This window comes from Gigantopelta aegis, unplaced genomic scaffold (genome assembly GCF_016097555.1).
Source record: "Gigantopelta aegis isolate Gae_Host unplaced genomic scaffold, Gae_host_genome ctg3162_pilon_pilon, whole genome shotgun sequence".
Classification (NCBI taxonomy): Eukaryota; Metazoa; Mollusca; class Gastropoda; order Neomphalida; family Peltospiridae; genus Gigantopelta; species Gigantopelta aegis.
The window spans coordinates 30,507-54,791 of NW_024533206.1; the positions used below are offsets into that span (position 1 = coordinate 30,507).

The 24,285-nt window shown below is 33.1% G+C and overlaps 1 pseudogene; it reads right to left on the minus strand.

Annotated features, from left to right (window-relative positions):
- Positions 1–17,542: 17,542 nt before the first annotated feature.
- On the minus strand, positions 17,543–22,777 carry LOC121391955 (annotated as a pseudogene).
- Positions 22,778–24,285: the final 1,508 nt, after the last annotated feature.

Consider the following 24,285-nt stretch of genomic DNA (forward strand, 5'->3'; position numbering starts at 1 on the left):
GGAAGGATGGATGGATGGATGAACAAATTTCATGGCTGGTATGATAACAATATAGAAAATGTATAAACACACAGATAATTAATTAGAAGTTAGTAGAGACAATCTTTTAACTACAACGTGGTTTGTTATAACATACTAAAATATCATTCTTCAGTCACTATGGCACCAAATTGTACCGCTACTATTATGGGATGCATTTCAAACATTTTAAAACTATGTTAATTGTTTATTAACAAGAGTTGATAGTTATTATTAAAGTGATAGGAATGTTTGAACAGACACTAAGGATGTCTGAACAGGCACTATAGGGTGGCCACATGCCAACTTGCCACATCAATTGTCATCTTCTCAAAGTTGATACAAACACTGTCCTTTTTTGCTGGAAGCAATGTGCCTTCTTACTACATTTATGGCTTAAATATTCTCATGACAATAAGATACAGACAGACTACAGATAGTTCAGATATTTAAAGAGATAATCAGAGATAGTGAGCTGATAGACAGATAGTTAAAGAGATAAGTAGAGATAGTGAGCTGATAGACAGATAGTAAAGAGATAAGTAGAGATAATGAGCTGATAGACAGATAGTTAAAGAGATAAGAGATAACAAGCTGATAGACAGATAGTTAAAGAGATAAGTAGAGATAGTGAGCTGATAGACAGATAGTTAAAGAGATAAGTAGAGATAGTGAGTCTGATAGATGTTAAGAGATAATAGAGATTTGATAGAGAGATAGTTAAAGAGAGTAGTAGAGATAATGAGCAGATAGAGAGTAGTAAAGAGATAAGTAGAGATAATGAACAGATAGAGAGATAGTTAAAGAGATAAGTATGAGATAATGAGCAGATAGAGAGATAGTTAAAGAGATAAGTGAGATAATGAGCAGATAGAGAGATAGTTTAAAGAGATAAGTAGAGATAATAAACAGATAGAGAGGTTAAAGAGATAATAGAGATAATGAGCAGATAGAGAGATAGTTAAAGAGATAAGTAGAGATAATGAGCAGATAGAGAGATTAAAAGAAATAAGTAGAGATAGTCTGATAGAGAGATAGTAAAGAGATAAGTAGGAGATAGTGACAGAGATAGTTAAAAGAGATAAGTAGAGATTATGAGCTGATAGACAGATACCGTAAACGGAAAATTTTCACCGTAAACATCAAAATTTTCGAGGGTAGTTATATTTTCGTGGTTGAGTGACATTGCAAAAATTAGACTCGCAAATAATTAGAAACTAATTCATCCATCGTGTTGCTTACAAGGATACCGAATATCTAAATATTCCAAATCAAATTTTCGTGGTTGACACAAAACATGAAATTATGAGTCGGGAAAATTTACACCGCGAAGTTTGAGTGGCGAAAATTTTGACATTTACAGTAGTTAAAGAGATAAGTAGAGATAGTGAGCTGATAGAGATAGTTAATGAGATAAGTAGAGATAACGAGCTGATAGACAGATAGCTAAAGATAAAACAAACTAATTAGATTTATTTTAATTCTATAGACACAATTGCAGTTAATGTATCACTGAGAACTGCTCAAGAAGTTGATGTCATTTCACTGACTACCGAACAACAAGTTGCCTTCACCAACTGTTCCATCAGGACAACGCAAGTCTCTAATATAACATGTTCTATGCTTTATTATATCCTATAGGTGTTCATCATGTCTCAGTACTCAAAGGACTTGTATGTGGTGTCCCCTTGATAATAACTGCATATCACCACACAAATCTTGTACAAATAATATAGTAAGTCACAGTGATTTAAATCTGAAGAGTCTATGTACTAAATGTCTTTATTTGTTTCTCTTTAGACTGGGAGTCCTGAAAATAATTGTCCATTAATTCAACCCCCAAATCGTTTTGACACTTTAGATTATCTCATTCACTCTAATATGTCATATTCTCTTGTCATTAGAGCTAAAAATCTTCACATCTTTAATTCTGATACGTTTTTCTGTACTATAAAAGATCAAAATAGAAATATACTGTATCAAATTTCAGGACATTGGAATGAAACAACAGTGAATTGTATGGAGACATTAGTAAGTTTATTAAATGGAACATGTACATGTACAACACTCATCCATCCATCTATCAATCATCCATCCATCAATCCATCCATCTATCCATTCATTTGCTTATTCATCCATTCTCCAGTTTAATGTTTCTCTGGATCCAAACACAAGTCTCTTTGAAGCAATATTAGAAGTATTGTTTATAGATGGACAACAGAATAGAATCCCAATTGAAAACCTTAACAATTCTAAAGGTATTTATTCCATTAACAATACCTACTATAACTCGCTTTATAATAATTTATTAGCTATATTTTACTCTTGTCCTTTGATGGAGAAAAATTGCGGACAATGTCTACATATTCAATCAAAGTTCCAATGTGGCTACTGTCCTGACAAGGCTTCCTGCATTCTTGGCTCATTATGTTCTCAGACCACCCTTATGGGTATAGATGCCATTGGTAGTTGTGAGAGACCAGTTATATTATCAGTAAGGATTGCTTTGAATTTGGTGTTGGATGACATATTGTTTTTGTTGTAGTTTTCACCGACAGCTGGTCACATTGATGGAGGGACTGTAATTCAAATTAATGGAACTAATTTAGGAGCTGATGCTAGTCAAATTAAAACCATTAAAATTGAGTCTGTTGTCTGTGATTTCAATAGAAGCACTTATGATCCTGGAAAGAGGTTAGATCTAGTACTATTAAAATGGAGGTGATGTGTTCATTCTCATGTTAGAATTGAGTGTACTACACAACCATCTATTACTGGTCTATTACGTCACCTCTTAAGATTGAATTCACCTTTATTACTATCACCTCTACACAACAATACAAATACCTTGTAAGGAAATTTGTATATAGCATTGATATGACATCACTCTCTCTCTCTCTCTCTCTCTCTCTCTCTCTCTCTCAGATTCCTGCTTTCACGTTTCCTCCAGCCATTCCTAAAGTGGGTCCTTTATCAGGAGGGACAAGAGTTACCATTATGGGCCACAATTTTGGTATTGGTAATAATAGATCCATATATTAGCCGTGGTCATTGTGATATTGTTAACAAAGAAGATATCACGTGAGTTTCGTGATCCTTACTTTTCATTCTCATGTTTCCATAATTCAAACATTACTTTATCGTCAGTTTATTCCCATTTTACACTATTGAAATCCTCATTCTTAGAATCCATTACCACATTCTCAATCTATCAATCTTCATTTTATATCCCTATTACAGTGAAGATTCTACTAACATTACTTGTATAACAAGAAGAAGTAACATGACCACAATTCGAGGTCAAGGTGCTGTCATTATCTCAATAGATTCACATCCATTATATGCTGTGGGTTTTGATTATGAAAATGATCCAGTCTTCACTGATATTCAACCTAATTTCTTCTTCCTTGAGTAAGAGACAAACACACAACTTTTATATGCAAACTATTCTTATAAACTAAATAATCATTGTCTCTATACTTTATGAAAACAATTATTCAGTTATGAGTCATACTGTACCAATGTATATTGTTCACTTTATTATCTTAACATTAGGGGTGGTACTGTGTTCACCATATCTGGTCAAGATCTCAACACAGTTAGAGAACCACAATTACTTATATACTTGCCCAATTCTAGACAACCAATTGCCTCATCAGTAAGTAACTGTAGTTCATAAAGTTCATGTATGAGCTGTTTGTTTGTTTATTATTTCATCTGTTGATTTTTTTTTATTTATTTATTTATTTTCCTTCTAGAATTGCTATGATATTGAGGACATTAGAATGAAATGTCGAGCTCCATCTGTTACTAATAGCAATGTGTCTGTTGATGTAATAATAGGTCTTAAAATGGACAATGTACAACAACTATTGAATCTTAATGTGTCATTAACAGTGCATCAAAATCCAATCTTTATGACCAATTTATGGACGAAATTCAACCAGGAAATAGAAAGAACCTGACAATAACTGTATGTGTATATTAATATGTTTAGATAGATGGATTGACAAATTTGCTTGACAGACAGGATTGATGGAGTTAAATTTACAATATTGATTGTTTTTAGGGGAGTGGTTTTACTTTTAATCTCAAGCAAGTTGAAGTGACAGCTGATGCTCTATCTTGCACACCAGTCCGTAAAACAGACACAGTGAGTTATTGAAGCATAAAGATAAGCTATGCAATTGAGGTTATATATGCACATTAATGGCGTTCTTAGTTTATCTACAGAAGTTTAAAATACACCTATATCTAACAATGGTTTCTAGTCTGAAACTGGTCTAAAAGTATCTCTTTTTTTGTTTCATGTAGAATTTGATTTGTGAAATTGAAGTACCAGCTGAAAACTGAGAGTGGACAAGAATACAGTGTTGTTGTAAGTGACTTTAATAAGTACAACACTTAAGCATGTACTTATATAGTCATTATACAGTAACTTTACTGTGATATTCCATTAGGTCACTCTCGGGTTTCAAACAGTTACAGTTGGTTCACTGACAATAAAGAAACCACTTAATTTGCTTGTGTTTCTCATCCCTGGCTTTCTTGCTCCGTTTATTTTCTTCATCGTCATCTTTATAGTTATTGTCTCTATATTTTATCGTAAATTTAAACAAAAAGATGAACAAAATGATCGACTCTGTTTTGAATTAGAGAGACTAGAATCCAGTGTTGCCCACGAATGTAAACTAGGTAAGTCTGGGAATTCTGTTTAAATGTAAGTAAAAGAGATTAGCATACAGTGTTAATAGTACTGGCTATGACATGATGTAACATCTATATTACACATATTGGATGTTAAAATGTACTCGCAATTACTTTATAATATCTAATATAACTGTCATTTTAGGATTTGCTGAGCTACAGACTGATCTTGATGAGCTCACTGGTGATCTGACAGGATCACGTCTACCTTATCAAACCTGACATCTATATTCTTCAGAGTTTGTTCCCAGGAGCTAAAGATCATCCTACTTTACATCCACCACAGGTTGGTCTACAATCATTAAAATCCATTTTAAATTAATGTGTAATTGAATGATCATACAAGATGTTTTTTTAAATGTTTTTTTCAATGTTTTCAGTTTCCTGTTCATAAGAAAGCTCAAATGGAAAATGGTATTAAGTCATTTTATTCACTTCTATTGGATAAAACAGTATTATTGACTATTGTACATGCTCTTGAGTCGCAGAGACAATTCTCCATTAGAGACAAGTAAGAAATAGATTATATATTTGTGTGTGTGTTCACTTACTGTGGATGTCTTTGTATAGATCTCATGTTGGATCTTTGCTTATTCTAGCACTTCACGATAGACTTGACTATGCAACTGAGTCAGTTTGATGGATGGATAGATGGATAGACGGACGGATGGATCATCAGATGGGTCGTTGGATGAATAGACAGATGTGTCAATGTGTTTGTTTTTTTTAATATAGAATTTTAAAGCGATTACTGTCAGAACTTGTCAGACGTACAGTGGCAGAATCTTATCCTAAACTTTTACTAAGAAGAACTGAGTCAGTTGCTGAGAAAATGCTTAGTAGTTGGCTAGCATTCACATTACATGGATATGTTGTGGTATGTGTAGATCACATGACCTCACAAAGTCCATAATACATTGTTATAATATAGGAACATACTGGTCAACCATTGTATCTGTTATATAAAGCAGTTAAGGCTCAATTGGAGAAAGGTCCTATTGATGTTATCACTGGTGAGGCCCGTTACTCACTATCTGAGCAGAAACTGATCAGACAACAATTGGACGTAGTGGTAAGTTCTCTTTAAAGCACTCTGTGGTCATGTGATTTGTCTTGTGACGGTCAGGTGATCAATGCTACTGTGGAAACAGAAGATGGTCTACAAATTCCTGTGAAAACTATTGGATTGTGATTCAGTCAGTCAAGCTAAAGAGAAAATGCTGGATGCTGTGTATAAGGTAAAGCAAATTGACCAATCAGATTACTCCACTCACATGTCTTTTTAGAATGCTCCAGTCTCTCAGAGACCACCTCTGACAACTATTGATATTGGTAAGTTGCTTTGTCATAAAGAAACAATAAGATTATGTCCCTATTAATTAAATAGAATATCGCAAATCAGCTAAAGAATGTCTGATCTTACGAGATGAAGATGGTACTAATATCATGGAATATGGATGGAGAAAGATCAATACTCTTGGACATTACTGGGTTCCTGATAGAGCTATCTTCAGATTGGTAGAAAGACACGAACACGCTGGCCCAGGAAAAGGTAGGCATGTGATTATCATATGACTGTCATGTGACCCATTATTTCATTACTAGTGCTTGACTATACTGGTAGTTTGATGATATCTCATGGACATCGCACTAGAACTTTGTCTGATGGAGAGGATGGTACTAGAATATGGCATTTGGTGAGTATATTGTAATTATAACATACTTGATAAAGAAATAATTATTCTCTTTTAGTTTAAACAAATGGAGAAGATCCACGATCATCTCCGTTCATGAGCAAGAAAATGGTCACCGAGATATACTTACCAAGAAGCTTTCAACCAAGGTAAGCACAAACCACTATAATAATCAGACACTGTTATTACTAACAGTACAAACTATAATTACTACATACTATATTAACATTATAAGACACAATGTTGAGTATAATGCTCTTTAATGCTCTCCAACAGACAATTTCTTCAACAATTTGTTGACAACCTTTTCAATAGTATCTTCACTCTTTCTCATCCTCCCCACTTCACCATCACAACTGTATACTCCAGTAGCTAGCACCTTCCCTCACTCTTTTGGTAATCAACTCAGTTATGCTCCAGGATCTGACTCATTGCGGTAGCCATCAAATATCTCTTGATATGTTTGGATGATGAAGCATTGAGTTCAAAAATACTAGACGAAGATGTTGTCCATACATGGAAGAACAATTCATTAGCGCTGAGGTTTTGGGTGAATCTTATTAAGAATCCGGAATTTGTATTTGATATCAACAAATCTGCTATTGTTGATGCCTGTCTGTCAGTGATAGCACAAGTAAGACTAATATTTATATAAATCATACTGTGTATCATGTGACGTTTTACAGGCATTTATTGATGGTTGCTCTTCATCTGATACCAGACCTACAATCGTAAGTACAATTGTACAATTTAGACACTAATTGTAGAACAATTGTTGGTATATTATTTTAATAGAAGTAAGATATAACAGGACAAGTTATGTATTAAGTTAAATTGTGAGATAGTTTGCTTGAGACAATGCTACTTATGTAAATATTGTTGTTGTACAGAATGTTAAGTTTGTTACATTACACAGCCTTCATTTGTTTCTAAACTTTTGGTCTGTGTTTTGTTTTCCAGTTATTATACTTCTTAATAATTATCATTTGTAGAATTCTCCACCAGTAAACTCCTATACAATAAAGAGGTACAAGGCTACAAAGCAAGTGTTAAGTTGTAAGTAATTGTATTCATTAACAATTTGATTGATCTTGATATTTCTAAAAGATTTTATGAAAGGATTCAAGAACTACCAAGAGTCCCTGAGGATATGATGATGCAGTATCTTCGAGAACTGTCTGCGGTAAGGGACATCATAAATTATTACGATAATAACATTATATGTTGTTAATATTGATAATATAGTGTGATTGATCGTTTTTGTTCTCTTTATAGTCTCAAGCTCAGTTATTCAAGAAATCTCAAGAATTCAATATTGATAGTGCAGTCTATGAAATACTGAGATATGCTATAAAGTATAGAGACCCTGTAAGCAAACTTATATTTATTCATCCCATCTATTCTTGTATCTATTCATCTACTCTCATCTATCCATCTCTTAGATTCTTAATGCATTACGTGAATCTGGATTAGAGGCAAAAGCGCAAATTTTTGAGTCTGTGCTACATTGCACTATGTAGCCCCTCCCATTGTTAATGACTTAAACTGTTGATTCTGTTAAGTACAATTAATTAATGTGTGTATTATATTGTATGATCATTAATTATCAAATCTTTTTTAATCATTTCTTTTGTCAGTCTTTTAAAGATAGATTCATGATTATTATAATTACTAATATTTTTAAATAATTTTGTGGTTAATTGGAAATAGGTGGTTCACAAAGTGTTATGTCATCCCATTCCAATCTAGATACCAATTCCATTCTCCTGAATATGCTAATTATTAACTATATTTTTCTGAAGTAATATATGTGTATGTATCAGCTAAAAATGAACACACTAAGAAAAGAGCTGTGGCTGCTATTATCACTCTATCCTAGAATGTATAAATTTCTGGGGGTTAAAATCAAAGAAATATCCATATAGATCTTTATTAAGAAGTTATACTAGAATATGTTGGTTATAAAACACTAAATAATTAATGTACACAAATTTACATGCTGCTCTTATTGTGGGCTCTGGATACATACATCAGATATCATCATATCAGCTAACTTTTGAGCAGCACCAATGATCAAGTTTTCAGTATCAGGGATCATCTTCAGTTGGTATCTGATCTGAGTTGGCAGTGATAACATTTTGTTCATCATCATCTTCTTCATATGGTATGTCATCATCTTTCATTAAATTTAGGGATATATTCCTTACAATTATGTCCCCCATTTATTGATACATTTGACAACACATACTGTAAATATTCCTAATGTAAATATTTCAATGTGTAATAATGTCAGTGTGTTTAATTTTCATACATTGTTCAACATTCCTCATGTATGTAGATTAATTTAACTTAATTTCTATCATCTCTATCATTATATGGATGCTATTTCATTGACCAAAAGAACATTTGCACACAACGTGATTAAAAAATATATTACAGAAATTATACCACATTGGCCGGGTGGGAAAATATCATGAGCACGTGTACACACCTAGCAAGAAAAGCGTGACCACCATTATGGCGGGAAATATCAGTCACTAGCACACGCCTACCAGCCAATAATAATATTGGTAGCATGTTGTGGTAGTGTGCTGGCATTTCCCGCCAAATTGTCACGAGTTTGTGCCTTGTGTTTGTCATGACAACGATGTCTTGAAAACATAAAAGAACTTCATGTTGTAAGCTTATACTAGGTCACAGACCCCCGTGGGTCTTCGTCGCAACGACTTGTCGTTGATTGTTCTCAGTTCTCTAATATTTTGATTGTTTTGAGTTCTTCGATGGATTGATTGTTTCAGTTCCCTGATATTTTGATTGTTTTTGAGTTCTTCGATGGATTGATTGTTTTCAGTTCTTCAATGGATTGATTGTTTCAGTTCCCTGATATTTTGATTGTTCTCAGTTCTTCGATGGATTGATTGTTTTCAGTTCTTCAATGGATTGATTGTTTCAGTTCCCTGATATTTTGATTGTTCTCAGTTCTTCGATGGATTGATTGTTTTCAGTTCTTCAATGGATTGATTGTTTCAGTTCCCTGATATTTTGATTGTTTCTCAGTTCTTCGATGGATTGATTGTTTCAGTTCCCTGATATTTTGATTGTTCTCAGTTCTTCATGGATTGATTGTTTTCAGTTCTTCAATGGATTGATTGTTTCAGTTCCCTGATATTTTGATTGTTTCTCAGTTCTTCAATGGATTGATTGTTTTCAGTTCCCTGATATTTTTGATTGTTCATTTCTCTGATGGATTTATTATTCTCAGTTCTCTGATATTTTGATTGTTCACTTCTCTGATGGATTGATTCTCAGTTCTCTGATGTTTTCTGGAAAAAGATGAGTCGCTCTCCTGCCTGGTCTCTTCTGTCTTCTTCCTTCAGCCTTCTTTCCTCTTCTTTTAATTTTTATTTTTATTTTATTTTGGGCTATTCAGCCCATACACCATGCACACACTCATACAAATCCTATTAATTATCTCCCCCCTGCCGCTCGGCGGCCTAAAAAAAAATTTTTTTTAATATCTCAGGCCGCCGAGTGGCGGGGGGGAGCTCTGATCTTCTAGGGTGCGTGTGTGTGCTGTGTATGTGAGTGTGTTGGTAGTCCCTTTTCACTTCCTCTGTCTCTCTTCACTCTCTATCCACTCTTTGTCACTATCAGTTCATAACTACTCTCTTTTTCTTTCCTTGCAGGAGCAGCACTGGTGAAAAAGGTGAGCTGTCTCTCCATCCATCCATCCACTTCTCATCCATTCTTTAGTAATCCAGTTGTTATTCTCTCTTTCTCCCTCTATGTTCTCAATATGTGGACTGACTGGACTCTTGGGAACTCTCTCTATCTTCTCTTTTCTACAATTTTTGGATTGGAGACCTTCATTGGACTTCTTGTGGACTGACTGGACTCTTGGAACTCTCTATGTTCTCTTTCCTACAATTGTTGGTTTGGAGACCTTCACTGGACTTCTTGGGGACTCTTCAACTACAAAGACTTTTTTTATTTGTCATTTTCTAGTTTTATTTTTTTCTTTCTTTAAAAAATTTAATTTTTTATGGTTTTTCTCCTTTATATTTTTTTAGTTTTTTCTTTTTTTTCTTATAGTTTAGAATAATCTTTGTTGTTTGTTCTAAAAAAAACATTTTTCACTAAAATCTTAACTTTAGTCTTAACTTTAGTTTCAAAGGTTATTTTTAAAAAATATATTTATAGTTTTTTTTGTTTTCAAAGGTTATTTTTTTAAAAATATATTTATAGTTTTTTTTGTTGTTTGTTCTAAAGAAACATTTTCACTAAAATCTTAACTTTAGTTCAAAGGTTATTTTTTAAAAAATATATTTTTATTTTTCTTCTATTTATAGTTTTTTTTGTTGAAAAAACATATTTTTTAAAAATATATTTTTATTTTCTCTTCTATTTATAGTTTTTTTTTGTTTGAAAAAAACATTTTTCACTAAAATCTTAACTTTATTTTTTAAAAATATATTTTTATTTTCTCTTTTATTTGTTTTTTTGTTGTTTTATTTTCTCTTTTATTTATAGGTTATTTTGTTGTTTGTTCTAAAGAAACATTTTCACTAAAATCTTAACTTTAGTTCAAAGGTTATTTTTTAAAAATATATTTTTATTTTCTCTTCTATCTATAGTTTTTTTGTTTGTTCTAAAAACATTTTCACTAAAATCTTAACTTTAGTTTCAAAGGTTATTTTTTATTTTCTCTTTTATTTATAGTTTTTTTTATTTTCTTTATATTATTGTTTTGTTTTAAAAGAAACATTTCCACTAAAATTTATCAAAAGTCAATCTTAACTTTTAGTTATTTTATTTCTCTTTTCTAGTTTATTATTTTTAGTTATTTTATTTCTTTTTTCTAGTTTATTATTTTTTTCTTTATATTTAATAGTTTTCTGTTTTTATATTAATTGTTTTTAAAAAACATCTTTCACTAAAATTGTCAAAAGTCAATCTTAACTTTAGTTTCAAAGATATTTAAGTTAATTATTATTGACTTCAATTTCTTTTGAAACTGTAATACCTTTTATCTTTAATAGCAACAATCAGTTTATTTACCATTGTTGTTTGTATATTATAGTCATAGCTTTATGTATTATTTATTCCTTTAGTTTACAAGAAAAAATTATTTAATTTCAATCATATTATATCGTTTTTTTACAAAAAAAAACTATATCATTCATTGATATATTAATTGATTTTTAATTTATCTGATCAGCAATTAATTAATAGTCTTCTAGATACACACAATATTACAGTACTTTATCTATTTAGCTCTACAATTGTTAACAACAGTATAACAGTTTCATCTTTGTAATGTAATGTTACAAACAATGTGTTGATTGTAGCAAACAATTATAGTTATAGTCAAAATTATATAACTTCAGTAATGATTTTAATTAGTATTAATACCAGCAAATAACTAACAATACAATGTAGTCTTTTCAATCAATTGTATTAACCTGCTTTGTTGGTTAGCTTACAGTCTGTAATTCTGTGACCAAGTTGATCACCCAGAAGAAAGTAAACAACAAAGAATGTGAACTGACATTCTGCTCTCAACAAAGTCCAAGAGGTATTCTTATATGAGATGTAATCTATAGATCTGTACAATTACAAGTTACTGTTATAGACTTTGGTTTCTATTGCTGGTCCATCTGGATCCATTTCCTCTCTTGCAACTATAGTTTCCGAAGTCAAATAGACAAACATGAATGATTACAGAAAATACCATTAGCTAAATATTCAATATACTTTAAGTATAGTTTTGTATTGTTGCCTTTAGTTTTTTTGATGTGTTTTTACTAATGGCTGTGCAATAATCGTGTATACGCAATTTTTCATTCTAAATTTCAGCACAACAAATGCAGTTTTCCCAAATAGTGTCACATTAATTATTATATCTCAATTTGCCTCATTGTAATATTCATATTGTTACTGTCCTTATTAAGTATAAAACTGACAGTCCCTCATATGTCAAACGTGTACAAACAAACACCATAGACACTAACTATGGATCAACTTTGATGTTCGTATCATTTCATGTCCAGATATTAGTAACTATATTCGATTCCTTTTTAACTTTTTGTTTATTTCATTTTTATATTTTTTTTGTTTTATGTTTTTAAAAGTAGTTCTAAATCAGTCAGCTTTTAAGATGATTCAAATTGAACATAATGTTTTTGAATGTAGGTGCCTCAAAGTAAAGCCTACATCATATCTACATAGTCATTTGATATACTTTAATATAAATCAATATTATTTAAACTAATTATTTTAAAAATGACAATTATTTATTAAATTTGTCTCATTTGTTAACGAGCTCTATCATGTGGTTCTTTAGGTTGATAGCCAAGTCTTGGTTCAAGTGGACGAAGACTTGATGGATGTAACATCCTCCACATTGTCGACACTCTTGCCTTTGCCTTTCCAAGCATTACCACTGTACCATTTGTGATCACACTTGTCACAAAAAAACATACGCCTTGGTCTTCTTAGAATCTAAAGAATACATTATAAGTATTCAATCTAAAATCTAATCCTTGTCTCTTAAGTGTTCGTTGAATATTTTTACTAACAAAACAAAAAATTTACCTTATATAAATAAAATAACTCACAATATTTCCATATCAATACCTAGCTCTCTACTGTCTCTACCTCATCTAGTGTTACTTCACTGATGAATCTTCAATAAATAAGAGCTGGATAATTTCACAGGATATATTAAAGACTGATAGCTTGTCAATGTAGCATTTGCATATGTTATATGAATGCATAAGTTTCTGGGAGTTAAAATCAAAGAAGTATCCATATAGACCTTAATTATTAAGTTATCCAGAACATGTTGGTTATAAAAAACTATGATTATTTAATATCAAGGAACTATTTTGTTTAATAAATGACATTGGTACAAATTCACAGTACAATAATGTAGGTCACTTCTTGTCATGGGCCCTATTTACATTAGCTATTATCGTATTAAGTTATATACAAAAATACAAAATACAAGTTCCTTGGGTAAATATAATCAATAATTATAAAGTACAATATTTACATGCTACTCTTATTGTGGGCTCTGGATACATACATCAGATATCATAATCAGCTAACTTCTGAGCAGCACCAATGATCAAGTTTTCAGTATCAGGATCATGTTCAGTTGGTGTTTGATCACCATCAATGGTAGGAGGTGTAAGAGACTCCTCTCTAACACTACTAACTTCAGTCACTGATGAGTTTTTCAGTGATTACACTTTCTTCATCATCATCATCTTCATAAGATAGATCAATATCTTGAGGAACATAATCCTTACAATTATGTCCTAGTTCTTGACACATTTGACAACGAGCTCTATCATGTGGTTCCTTAGGTTGATAGCCAGGTCTTGGTTCAAGTGGGCGAAGATTTGATGGATGTAACATCCTTCCACATTTTCGACACTCTTGCCCTTTGCCTTCCCAAGCATTTACCACTGTACCATTTGTGATCACACTTGTCACAAAAGAATTCTCCAAACATACGCCTTGGTCTTCTTAGATTCTAAAAAGTACATATCAAACTCGACACACTCTACAATAAGGGACATCATTGACTTCACTAGCACAGCATTTCCTTTTGATCACACACTGGCATTGACGCATTGATATGTCGCAAGTTTATCAATAAGCTAATGATAAAAGTAATAAGAGATATTTTTATATTATAATAAACCTTTTTCTTATATGGTAACATAGAGTGTGGACAGTCCTTCCCTTGGCACTGTTTCCTGCCACCAGTAGATTTTTCGAACTTTCCATTTCTCTCCACCAAACATCAACTTGTATTTTGCTACATAGAGCTACAAAACAGGAATAATGATATATGAAAAGGGGAGAGCAAAAGATATGGAAAAAACTGTCTTACAAGAGGTGAATAATAACTAGGTAATCCAGGAGTGGTCATCATAGGTAAAACCTATATAAATAACAAAGTTATGTGTTGATATAAATCACCATTTGTTACTAATAAAGTTAAATTGTCACAAAAACATAAATTAATTATTTAGGTCCACTCCCACTAAATCATTGTTTGAATAATTAATATACTACACGTTTATATGGGAAGATAGACTCCTTCTTCATGCTGCTATGTGTTTGCTAAAAATAGTAACACACATTGTATCTTACTATATTTAAGGTTTAGGGTCTAGGGAATAGAGGGATCAATTAATGACATAATCCCACAAATTGTTACATGTAAAAGACAACAACCACTGAATTTTTACTATGATAATTAAGAAGAATGTCTTTGGTAGTCACAATATTGAAATGGTATAACCTTAGACTATGTCAGGCAGGAAAAAAATTAAAATTCTATTCTACAACCAAAATACTCTTTATTACAGGAGGGTGTGTCAATGAACAATACCATAACTACACATTTCATGACAACATATAGGTTCAATTATAATAGTTAGGAGTGATTGGTTAAGGAGTCATCAGTAAAAGTACTAACATTACCTCATTAGGAGCTTTCGTGTCTGGACTGGATTGTATCAATTGGTCAGATCTTTGGAAACTGCAGTACACAATAATCTACAATAAAATTGTTTATCAAATACCTTTCTTTGCTTTTGAAGATAATGTTGAATCCTTAACCATCATTTGTTTCATTTCTAAAAGAAATAATAAAATGATTTTAATATTTATTGTACAAGAGAGTTAATAAGAATACTGATCACATTGACAATAACACATGTAGAATTACTTTCTATTTCCATAGTCTTTTTTTACTGATGGTTTGTTGCATTTCCAGTTTCCTTTCCAATTCATCAACTTTCTAATTTGAATAACCAAACATGCAAACCTTGACAAATGTTGCCTTTTTATATCTAACCTCATTGACTTGTTGCATTTCCATTTTCGGCTCACTTTCAATTCTTTAACTTCCTATGTTCAAAATAGAATAGTGAGTGTTGTCTATATCTTACTTCATCTCTCCTATGTTTGTCATAAATAGTACAATGACCTATATTTAATCTGATTAATCCTTTAGTCTTCACTAATTCAAGGGGTCTCTTGGGCATTGGCAATAAGTAATGCTGCTAAATTTAGTGGAAGATACAGATCACGGCAATGGAGTTGACTTCTTTGATAACTTTAATCTGCACGTATTTAGCATATCTCTTGAACGATTTATGCAGAATATCTCTGACATCTTCAAGCATATACTCCTCTGCATTCCAGTCTAACACAACGGTCAAACGTCTCACTCTGAAGAGAAAAAGAACCTTCTGCAACTTCAAATTTCTCATCAAGGCAAAGACTAGTGTAGGTACTTTGACAGAACTTGTCAATACATTCTTTGTAAGTTTCAATGTGTACTGTAGCCTCTGTGATGTCAAATCGTTTCACAAGGGCTTCTAGACAACCAATATCAATAAGTGTACATTTTATTGCGCACAATATTTACATACTTCATCACATACAATGAGCATGAGTCAATTCTGGCTTCATATGATAAAAACAGTCTTCAAGATATATTTTTAATTCTTCCAAAGGTTGGAGGTGATTCTTTAATGAGAGTCGTATTTTATTGAAGGCTGTTCCAAACTCAGTTCTAATAGAATTAAACTCAGAACGCATACTTCGAGATATGTGAATTTCTTTTGTACAAATTCCTATAGAAAAATATGATAATTATAATTATAGACGCACAGTGCTATCACTTACTATAATCTGCTTTGATAGCATTAGCTAATGGCACATTTTTCAGTGAAACTTCAATAGTGCACCAACAAACATCTCCAAATTGTGGCGATCAGTATGTACAGCAAAGCGTATAGATTGCAAACAGAACTGTTCTTTTCTCTGACAAAGAGCGACTTTGATCTTTAATACTATTAAGTATTCTCTCTGATATCACCTTCTCTGTATGAAGTATCTGTGCTATAGGAATAGGATGTTGAAGAGACTGAGAGAGACTACCATAATGACACCGTAAACTTCACTAGCACAATCTTTTTTGATTGATCTCATTATTGTGACCAGTATTTGCTTGGGTTTCATTGCGGTCATTTGGTCATCTGGAAACTTTTTGACTAAACAAGAATTATCAGTATTAGTCCATAGTAGTAATAATAATAAATTAAAACTTACTATAATCACTGACAATTTTGTCAGATAGAAATTTGTCTCCTCAAATTTGGACAGTGTTATAGCTAACAATTTCAATTTCCTATGGTCTGAAGATATTGCTGCCTGAATAGCAGAAACAGAGTTGTCTTCTTATTATCCATAGAGCTCTCTAAAGTCTCTACCTCATCTAATGTTGCTTCACTGATGAATCTTTCACTAAAATAGAGCTGGGATAATTTCACAGGATATATCAAAGACTTTGATAGCTCATCACTGTAGTGTTGAAGTATGTGTTAGCTTCATTACAGGGAATCACTTCCTAAGCAAAGATAAAAATCAACTCGTAAAACTGAGAAATAATTTAGTACTTACCAGTAAACTCCCGGCTTAACATCTCCTCATACTTTTTAGCAGTAGTGATTTCTCCAATGACTTCCTTCTTTAAGGCTTCTAGAACTTGTCTTCTGGTAGCATGTGGATTTGTATCAAACCACAATTGAAACATTTTTGATGTTTTGTAAGTATCATCTTCTTGTTCTTCTTTAATAGAGTTCAGACTCTTAACATTTAGTTCCAGTTGTATTCCTAATTGATACCATTTACTGCCAATGATAACGTGTTCACATAATTCTTGAAGAGTTGGCTTCTCTTGTAAAATCTCGTCAAGAATGTAGCCATGACACACCCCTAGATCCTCCCTCTCGATCAAGAAGGGGCGGGGCTGCTATTCTATTACCTGTCTATAATGGACACAGGTCTCTGAAAAATATTTATTATATAAGATCTCCAAGAGAGAAAAAGACTTTGGCCATGGGATGGTTTGTAACATTACTTTAACACTTATAACACATTCATTACTTAGAATTGAAAGTATTTACACTTCGATATGAGCAACTTTATTAAAACATTTCATTATACATAACAAATACTATCTAATAAGTAGTAACTGAAGACTGATGGTTATTCTTAGGACTCTATAAAATATAGTTGTCTAAATGTCAGCAGTTTTAGAAGTTAATAGCTTTGCCACAATATGCCATTAAACTAGCTTCACGTAATGCCTCAGCACAGGTCTGAAAATATAGAATTGAAAAATCAAACTAAATTATACACTATCCTATTATTAAAAAGACAATAGTTAATTAATTTATAATAACATGTACTGAGTATATATTGAATATTAATATAGGGAGAAGGATGATGCTTTTTTAAAAGTAAATTTCATTTTAGTAGTCAATAGCTTTGCCAAAGTAAGCCAATAAACAAGCTTGACGTAATGCTTCAGAACAAGTCTATGATTAAAAGAAAGATAGCAATCTACATTTTCCCATACTGCAATATTTTAATTGCATAACTTGTAATGACTTATAGTTAATTAACTCACAGGATGGGCGTGGCACACTCTAGCAACATCTTCTGCTGATGCTCCATATTCGAGTGCTAAAACAGCTTCATTAATTAACTCGCCAGCTGTCTAATAATGAGATGGGTAAACTCCTCTAATTAAGAGTTAACAAAACTTACTGAGCCAACAATATGTGCTCCTAACATTCTATCTGTTTTCTTATCACTAATAATCTTACTAAACCATCTGTGTCCGCTGCAAGTGATGTCATCATTAAATAACATGATATGTCACATGACTACATTATACCATTTGTCTTTGCTCGACTATTGGCAGAAAAAGGAAACTTGCCAATATTATATTCCACACCTTCTTCCTTTAACTGTTCCTCACTCTTTGCCTACCCATGCAACCTCCTAATAAAGGGATAACCCTGTCATTAGTGAATTAGTTAGAGGTCTTACAGGATGAGTATATATGACAGAAGGTACACAGTTGTAGTCTAAGTGACCTGCTCCACCTAACATGTTCTCAACACATATAATACCTATATATAAAGGGTGTGGTCATATTGTACATATACATGTACAATAATACCTTCATCTTCAGCTTGTGTGCTAACATTGGTCCATGAATACAGTCACCGATGGCATAGACACTGGAAAGAAGAGAGACGAGAGAGAAACCAGAGAGAGAGAGAGAGAAAGAGAGAGGGAGGGAGGGAGTAGTGTGAATGTCAACACAGTCATAGGTGGTATACCTTGGTACTGATGTTTGAAATGTGTGATTTACTGGTATTCTTCCTTTGTCATCTAATGATATACCAATTTTCTAAATAGAACAATACAATTTATAATAGTCTATATACTATATATCACTGAGCTACTGACCTCGAGTCCTAAATTTTGAGTATAAAGGACGACGTCCAACACACACCAGTAACACATCACATTCTAGCTGTTGTTCTTTACCACCTTTAGCTGCCTCAACTGTGACCTGAAAAACAACCATTAATAAACCAATAATGTCCATCTATCCATTCAACCATCCACCATCAATCTAGGTAGCCATTTGTCACTACTAACCTGAATACCTGAGTCAGTTTTCTCAGCTTTAGTTACCTTAGTATTCAATTTAAAATCTAATCCTTGTTTCTTAAGTGTTCGTTGAATAGTTTTACTAACAAAAACAAAAATTTACTTTATATAAATAAATAACTTACGATATTTCCATATCAATACCTAGCCCTCCTACATGACCTAAAAACTCTACAGCAGTGACCTTTGAACCTAACCTAGACCATACTGAACCCTACAGGAAGAAGGTATAGAGTTATAACTTGGATGACATGACTTACCAATTCTAAAACCAATAACACCAGCTCCAATTACTAGTAATCTAGGAGGGACTGACTCTAAAGACAGAGCACCTGTTGATGAAATAACAGTCTTTTTCATCAAACTAGAGAGAGAGAGAGAGAGAGAGAGAGAGAGAAATACGTATGTTACAAGTTATGATACAATATTTTACATCTAGTCCAGGAAATGGTATAGGCTCTGAACCAGTAGCAATCAATATCTTTTTAGTTTTAATAACTTCATTTGATCCGTCATTTTTAGTGACTGTCACTTCATTAGGAGATGAGATATGACCAAAACCAGAAACAGAGTCACCTAGTATAATGAGCATATGACACAATAAATTAATAGACAATATATTACTTTATTATTTTTAAAGAGATAAGCAATACCAGATGTTAATTGTTTGACAGCTTCTTCTTTTTGTTTCATCATTCCACCTAAATTGAGTTTGACATCACCAACTAATGAAATAAGATATCACATGACTATCACATGATTTATTGTACCCTCAATTCCTCGGTTTGCAAAATCATCTTTTGCATGTGATAAAGATGAGAATTATTTAAGAGAGCCTACGTTGAGAGTTGCGAGAGAAAGCCTTAATTCATTCATACATTTATACACAAACACACCTTTGATGGAATACAGCCAACATTAAGACAAGTCCCTCCTAAAGTAGCATCTTTTTCAACACAGATTGTCTAAAGATATATTTAATAGAGACATATATATATAGAGATGGCACTACCTTAAGTCCTAATTGTGCTGCTTTTGATTGCAGCCACATAACCACCTGGACCACTTCCAATAACAAACTAGATCAGTGTCATCTGAAGAGGAACAAATAGGCATTAATTAGAAAAAATGATAGTAGGTTAAGAGTAACAATATATAGGCATTTACTAAGAAAGATTACTGACCACTAAGACTAGAACTAAGTTTTCGAAGAGATGGAGAGGCTGTATAAGCTATATCTAATAAAATAAAGAGATTTGATTACCAATTAGTAATAACTATATTCAATATAACTTTAGTTGCCCACAAACGTCTCAATATCAAGGAGGCCATCTTAATATTGAAAATGTACAATCTCAGACCCAGAGTCCCAAACTTCCAGACTGAGCTTGAAACTTTAAGATGATGCAACAACGGAAGTTTAATCAAAGAGGCGTGTCTATTAATTATTAATAATAATTATGATGACTAATGATCACCGCTACTCATGCTTTAAGAAGTGTTGATACCCTAGGAGTGGCCATTGGTCACAAGTATAGTTATATATCAAAGGAGACAGTAACATCGGTAAGTTCACACTGGAGTTATGGCTGCAGTAACTACTGCTATTATCATTTATCCGTGCTACTGTAGTCACTGTTATTCTTTTGATACAGAAAAATGCTTGGAAGAGTTAGGCCAAGTGGAGTACATCAAAAGAAAACTTTGGATCAATTGCCATGGTCTGTTGTGAGAAAAACTTACTCAGTTATTAGATCGTCCTCATCCTGACCATCAAACTGGCAGGCTTTACTGTCACATTGTGAAGTGGTTGGTAAGTAAGATGCCATGTGTGTTTTGTGTGTGTGATGGAGGAATTTTATCTAAACATTTTATTTACATTAAAGAAATATTATAGTAAAGGAACAATTGACATATTGTAAATGAACTTGTTACTCAATGTATTTAAACTCAATAACATATAATTAACTTTTATTGATTGTATTATTAAAATTTCCTACATTGTGTTACAAGAATTATTTCAATAAACAATATTTGTTTTGATAATTTTCAGGTCTTCAGTTTTCATGCTGATGAGGTTGCCAATTTCCAGTCAATAGCCAATAGAGCAGTAGGTAGTCCTTCTGAGGCAGTTATTCAAGACTTTATCACTCGTGGTCTCACTACAGATGATCTTATCTCATTCTTGAGGATATGGGACACAAAATTGGCATGAAAATTCTTCTTCAACCAAGGTAGGTCTTCCATTTAAGAAGTAAGAGAAATTCCCTGTCCTCCTACTTAGTGTATATTGAATTTGAACAAATTAACATGTGACATATGTAGCTAGAATTTTTGTTATTCAATAAAATTAATATAATTTTTTGTGTGTTGACCATTACTCCTGAGTTATTGTTAGGTAGTTGTTCTGGATCTTCTTTGATTTCTTTAACTGTATGGATTATTTAATGAGGCTGGTTTATAATATTGATGTTTTGAATCCCTATTTATTGCCCCAGTGATATAGGGTTGCTATATGTTTATTACTATATTGTATGTTGTCTTCCATATGTGCCATTCATAATGATAACTGCATATTGAAAGTTGTAGACCTGTGAACTTTGTAAACCATCACAACAACATTTTTGTAATAGGAATGCTCTCTCTCTCTCTCTGTCCTGTCTCTCTCTATGTCTCTCTCTCTCCTCTCTCTCTCTGTCTCTGTCTCTCTCTGTCTCTCTCTCTCTCTCTCTCTCTCTCTCTCTCTCTGTCTGTCTCTCTCTCTCTGTCTCTCTCGTCTCTCTCCCCTCTATATCCCCTCTATATACATAGGTTATTGATATACCAAGAAAATGTATTGTTAAATTAATGTTTGTATAGATACCATGTATGGGTAAGAGACATAGGCAATAAGAGAGACAGCTCTAACGAAAGTGTTATTTTTAAATTACCCTGTAGAAGAGGAGGAAGTGGACAAACTTGTACACATTGTGTGGGTGTACTGATAGCCCCTCTGTCTCTGAGAAGTTGCCATGGATCATTACAATCCCATAACCATTAGCTCCTGTCAATTACAATAGGAAATTCAACCATGTACATTATATCCTTTTTGAAAGATTTATTTAAAATATCACGAAAACTATCTAAATCATCATATTACAGAGTTTTTAAAGTAGCTTGCATAATATTAATTATTATTTAGACAAGTTTCAAAACCTCAAGTGTTACATGACTCTATTACAATAGGGAGTTTTTTGTTAATACTATAATAAACCTACACAGGTTAATGTTTTTACCACAAAGTATACAAGTTTTTTTAGTGTTTTTTGTTTAGTTAGCAACCAATGGGCTGGGATGATAACATGAGAGCTTAAAAGTGAAACTACACTAATGAACCACATGCATTGGCTGTGAACTCACACTGAAAAAAGTGACATTCAAATTTAGATGTTTTGTCGTATTGTGTGTCTCTTTTTGAAATTTGACCTGAAAAGTGATGATGTTAGCATTAGAGATGTAGTATAATTGATCTTTCAGTTCATACTTTACTATAGTACACACAACTTGCATCATCTGTTCTCACATATATGGTAATAGCATGAAAGTAGTTCCCTTTGACTCATTCTTTTTCCTGTTTCAATGACTTTCAATTCTTTTTTGCTTCCTAGTTTCTCCTCATCTCCTGGCAACAAACAGCTCAGGAGACTAGTCCTCAGGATGATCCTCCTAGGAGCAATAATGGTGGTGGAGGAAGGAAAGTAGTCAAGATTGTACCAGTTCTTCAGGTCAGACGGCCCATTCAGCCGCAGCATCAATATCATCCTGAAGCTGGACCACTTCCACTTAATGTTCCTCCCACTGCTATGGCACCTACAGTAATTCGTGTTTCACAAGGTCACACTCATGATTATCCTCCTGTTTGTCAGCCAATGGGATACAATGGTTACTCAAACTATGCTTATCAACAATCATCAACCCCTTAATCTATCTACTCAATACCTAACCACACTATTCCCCTAATCAATCAGGATATTTCTTTTCACCTCAAACCACACCAACAGCACAATTTAGTTCTCCACCTCCCCCTCCTTACTCTCCACACATCCCCTCCCACTCGCTCCCTTCAACCTACTCCTCCCACGGAAAATATTCCTTCTCAAGAACCTCTCCGACTTTCATCAAGCCCTCAAGGTCAAGGCAATACAATGGAAGTGGATCATCTCCTAGAGGATCTCCAGGACTCAAAGTAACGGCACTTCTCCTGTTTTTTCAGTGCCACAGACGCTTCCGTTCTCTTGGGGAGAGAGATCAGAGGTGACAACGTCAAGAACTGAGTGGAGGATCTCCAATCTTCTTCATTAGGTTAGCAGTAGTAGACAAAAAAAACATTGTCTATATTAACTATCTACAAACATTTGAGTTGGTAACACTAGTTAAGTTCATGTAGAAAGGCAATGAAAAGATATTCTGAAAATTGTTTAGGTCAATCCTCAATATAGAAGGTATAAAAGGAATTGAACTTGAAGCCAAAGTTAGACTGCAAAGTATGTTATGTTATACCTTGTATGTCTGACTAAAGGAATGTTGTCACACAACATGATTTGTTATTTTATGATACATTTGTTTGTATGTGTTTCCTAGATACTGCAAGTTTGCCATCAACTAGTCTCCTCTGATGTACCCAGTAGTGCCGCACAACCAATAACTGCCGCCAATCCAGGACCTGATCTACGACTTAGTAATCCTACATTTCCTTATACTGATACGATCTCAGTGCTGCTACTTTTAATTTTTCACGGAGGGTCTCAATTTGGACACGGAGCATTTGGACCAGTTGTCTTTAGAGCCATATAATTGAGGGTGTGGCATTTTGAAGGGTAAGGCCAATTTTGGTTCAATATTAAGAAGTTGCTCTAATGTAAGATACAACAATGAAAGTCAACTAGAAATATTGTTCTCTTGCATTGATTGATTGTGTTTATTCATTGGATAGAAGTAACTTTTCTTTAAATGCACACATTGTGATGACTCACAATTTCTTTTTCTATAGAGATCAGAAATGCAGTCCGATGAGTGAAGGACACACTATTTTTGATTAAAAAGACACGGGGTCCCTTCATCAGGAAAGCTGCTATGCTTGAGTTGCAATCACTAATTAAGAATAGCGATTCTACATCTCTCCTCTTCTCTCTCTCTCTCTCGTCTCTAACGTCCTCTCTCCCTCTCTCTCTCCCCCTCCCCTCTCTCATCTCCCTCTCTCTCCTCCCCCCCCTCTCTCTCTCTCTCTCTCTGTTAACTTGCTTTTTCTCTCTCTAGATATAAACATCGT